Consider the following 4,892-nt stretch of genomic DNA (forward strand, 5'->3'; position numbering starts at 1 on the left):
TGTTAAATATTTACCTTAAGGGATTTAGCTGAAAAAAAGTTTAGGAAAAGTTTGAAATTATGCTTGAAGTAGCTCAGTGGTCTCATTACGAAACACTGGACGGATATAAAGTTGATAATTTGCCCTACACTTGTTTTTAACGCATATCAATGTTTATGACGTCTTATCTCCTGGCCTATGTAACGTACAATGATGTAATTTTGGAGGAACAGTCAGTGCTTTTGGCCACTGGCTGGTCACACTAATTTACTTTCGACTGATTCTGCATCTGACTGGCCTGCCTATAAAAAACATGCTCCTTTAGAGCAGACTATCACTCCTAAAATGTATGGATGCCGCATTTTATGCTACCTGGGACCACTGGACAAATCCAGCCTCTTTATGTTTGTTTTTTCCGTTCCTATAAAGCATATTATCGCACTGTCTACAACTACGCCTTAAAGGATAGCCAGTTTCATGATAAGCTACACGATACACTGTTTCGCATTCTGTTGCATACCACCACTTTCCATCAGTTCTCATCATCCTGGTACACCAGTACGATTCTATATGCATTCTTTAAGAGTGGATACCTAGCTGAACTCCTTGCACGGTTTGTAACTCACAAGGAGTTTATGGTGCGAACCTTTGTGACCCTTGTAGCTCAAAATGGCTCTGAGCACTATGGGACTTAACATCTGTGGTCATCAGTCCCCTAGAACTTAGAACTACTTAAATCTAACTAACCTATGGACATCACACACATCCATGCCCGAGGCAGGATTCGAACCTGCGAGCGTAGCGGTCACGCGGTTCCAGACTGAAGCGCCTAAACCGCACGGCCACACCGGCCGGCTGACCCTTCTAGCACGCCACTTTTCATTCGTTGTTCATGGTGCAATTAACGGTTTGTTTTGAACATTCCTTGAATGTCGACGATGTCCATTTTGTGAAGTGTAATACATACACCCCACAGAAGGTTGACCTCTGCACCTTCCCGACAATCATTTTCTGTCGCCGTCCTGATGCACTTGGTGAACCATAAGCAGCTAATATTTTTCCTCTCATACTTGTTATCACAACACTTTCAAATGGGCCTTATTAAAAACTGAAATTGCGACCTCGCAATCATGGAGTTCCTTGTTAGTGACAAAGCATCTTCACTGGGGGTCCTGAAAAATTAAACGATTTTTTTCATTTGCACATATAGGTTATTGTGTGCACATATAGGTTATCGATTTAAAACAGTTCATTGAAGTATTTATAACAAAATGGAAAAGTACTTACAGATCAGCATCTAATTCATTATTTTTAAGCCAAAGAGTAACGTGGCAAACTAGTTCAAGGTTAGCTTATTCTTTTGGCCACTGCAAACTTTGAACCAGTTTGCCACATGATAGAAAGCTGTTTGGCTTTAAAGTAATGAATTAGACGTTGAAGTGTAAGTGAAACCTGATACTTAGGGAAAGGCAGGATTCGGTGTGGATGGGGCCGTAATCAGTTACCGCTGGTTGCACAGTTTTTTTAAAAAATTCACGTACACTTTATTTGGAAACAATTGCAAATAAAGTTGACAATAAGGAACAATTATCAAATGTGACTGTTAAGACACAATGTCTAATCAAAAAAGAAAAATTCTTAAGCAAGTTGCACTCACTGCTGAAGGCCTTATTGACCAGAAATTCGCCGTGCTGGATTAGCCGAGACAGTTCCGTTTCAGCCGCGCTCGCGAGTGGCCGCTGTTAACTGTTGCGCTGCACTTCAGTGTTTACATCGCTGTACTTGTGCTTCGCCGAGTGCCGTCCGTCCGTTAATCTCCGTGTTCGTTCCTGTTCCTTGTGATCTGATCGCTCTTTCTGGTCTTGCTGCTGCTACTTGGAATTTCGGTTGTTTAACCGAAATTGCTTCGCTGGATTAACCATGGCTACAAACCTCAGGAAGAATACTCTGGTATTTGCTTTTGACAAAGAATCCCGTCCTGTTCAGCCGACATCCCTGGAAATTGATGACTGGATTACACAGGTAATTGGTCTAAATTCTGAAACCGTTCATACCTGGCAACTGGATCAGGAAAAATACTGTGTTTTTGTCAAGTTAATCAGTGCTTCGACTGTTGATAAAGTGTTACGAAAGTGGGGCTATGAAGTAGATTTTGTGCATAGAAATGGTTATAAAAGTAAGGTTTCCATCTATAGAGCGGACATTCATTACAAAACCGTTCGTGTCTTGAATCTCCCCATTGAAATTGAAAATGATAAGATTAAGGAAGCTCTTTTAAACTACGGAGACGTTAAATCAATTGCAAATGAAAGATGGTCGCCTCGCTTTAAACTGCAGTGTTTTAACGGGGTCCGCTGTGTAGAGATGGACGTTAAGACGAATATTCCGTCTCACATAACTGTTTGTGGGTATAAGGCACAAATTGTTTATACAGGTCAGGAAGCTACATGTCATATATGTAACGAAACCGGCCACTTCAGACAGGAATGTCCGCGGCGAACTGTTGTGCTTAAAAGTAATTTGATACAGCGTCAGAAGCTTACCTTAAATGATCTGTTACCAAAGAATAGCCCGGAACAACTGGTTGAGGATGTTTACGCAGCGGGACAAGCTGATGTCTCCCTTCACGATAACAGTCAATTTCCCCCGTTAACAACAAAAGGAAACCCCGTTGCCACTACTCGTGAAGCTGAAATGCAACCGAAAAAACGACCTCTGGAGATAACTGATAGTTGCTCAGAGGACGAGCTGTCTTGTCCCACTCCCTCACTTCGCAAGCAAAAACAGTGCGATGAGAAGGCAGAGGAACCTGAAGGCAAAATGCGAATGGAAACTAATGAACAGAAAGATAATACACATACGGTACCAGAAAATGAAAGGGGTGTAAGTAGCATTAATTTGCAAGAAACAACAGGTGCAGTAGCCGATTGCAAAGATCAGAATCTATCTGTTAATAAACAAATTCAGGGAGAGGATGCAAAACTGCAGTCTCCATTTGTTTCCCTCGATCAGAAAGTGAGTGAAATTAATAAAGAACGAGGAAGTGGTGGCCAAACTGAAATCACGGTCAACACCTCAGGGCAGGCGCCGGGAACCGAAATTGCGAAAGCGTCTGCTGCTGCTCCAGATAAGCCGCGAAGTAAAATACCGACGCAACCAAATGAGAATGTAGCTCGTAACCAACGGAAGGGAAAATCCAGTAGGGGCGACCCAAGCCCAAAGAATGTTCCGTCCGAAACGGTCGTACACGAATCACTGGAGGAAAAATCAGAAAGTTTACCAGGAAATCAGTCTGCTTGCGGCACAAGAGAAAACATCAGAAGTCGAAAAAAACGGGACAGTAACTAATAAACTGATTGAAGTGTTATTCCATGTTCAGCCTTCCGAGAAAACTGTTACAGCTTAACTGAACCCTGAACCACAGTAAACTAAATTAGTTCAACAAAACAACTACATAGTGACAGCACAATGACGCAATCTTATTCTGTCACCACTATAAACATAAATAAAATCACGACCGGTTTGAAATTATCGGCCCTTAAGGAATTTTTGTACGAATCCGCGACTGATATTGCCCTGTTACAAGAAGTTCTAATTTCGGATTTGGTAATTCCCGGTTTTGTCAGGTACATAAATGTGTCTCCCGAAACAAGTGTTGGAACAGCTATTTTGGTAAGGGAAGGGATTACAGTAAGCGAGGTGGAACGACTGGAATCCGGAAGGGGAATAGGACTAAATATCTATGATGTGACTATCATCAACTTGTACGCCCCTTCAGGAAGTTCTCATCGAGCTGACAGGGCACGTTTCTTCAAAGATGATCTGATATACTTGTTAAGGAAATCACCAAGACAGTTATTACTTGGAGGTGATTTTAATTGTGTTTTAAATCGAAAAGATCAGTTACCTAATTTTAATTTCTCAAGTGAACTAAAACAATTAGTTACTGGTTTAGAATTAAAGGATATATGGGAAATCAAATACCCCTCCACTGTTGAGTTCACTTATGTCACGGCAACATCACGTAGCAGGATTGATAGACTATATATTTCTAAAAATCTTGTAACTTCCGTGACAAAAGTAGAAACCGTTCCTACGTACTTTTCAGACCATTCAAGTGTCTTAGCTTGCATAAATCTAACAAGACAGCCGGTTCGCCGATTCAAGAATCAGTGGAATTTGAACACTTCCTTGTTAGTTAATCATGATTTAGAAGATCTGATTAAAGAAACATGGGCAATTTGCCTGCGAGCCCGTAGTAGATATGCCACTGCTATTGACTGGTGGGTTAAAATGGCAAAGCCAAAGTTGAGGAAAGTTCTTATTCAATACAGTGCCCAGAGCGCAAGGGAAAGGAAATGCACTATAGAGTATTACTATTCCGTTTTGAGAGATCTATATGATCAAGTCTCAGCAGGTTCCTCATTTCGGATAGCAGACATAAAAAAAGTCAAAGCCAAGTTACTTAATATCAAGAGAAGTCAAATGGAAGGGTTGAAAATAAAATCGAAGGCAAATTCGGTGTCAGCAGATGAAACTACTTCCCTATATCATTTAGTGAAGCATACGAAAAACGGGAGAAGGACTTTTATTGAAGAAATTCGAACACAACACGGCACGATTCTCAGAACCCAGCAGGATATCATGGACGAGATTTATCGCTATTATTGCGAGCTATATTCTGTACATCAAAGTAGTGATGCTTCCTTGGAAGAATTCCTTGACATCCTAGCCCCACAGCTGACAGAAGATGACAACGAAAATTTTCTCGAGGTTGTCAGTGAAGAAGACGTGTATGAGACTCTGTGCGCCTCGCCACCAAAAAAATCCCCAGGACCGGATGGTCTGCCAGCAGAGTTTTACATCCGTTACTGGCCAATAGTAGGTGCGAAAATTACGGACATTGTAAATGA

This window comes from Schistocerca serialis, chromosome 2 (assembly GCF_023864345.2).
Source record: "Schistocerca serialis cubense isolate TAMUIC-IGC-003099 chromosome 2, iqSchSeri2.2, whole genome shotgun sequence".
In the NCBI taxonomy this organism is placed as follows: Eukaryota; Metazoa; Arthropoda; class Insecta; order Orthoptera; family Acrididae; genus Schistocerca; species Schistocerca serialis.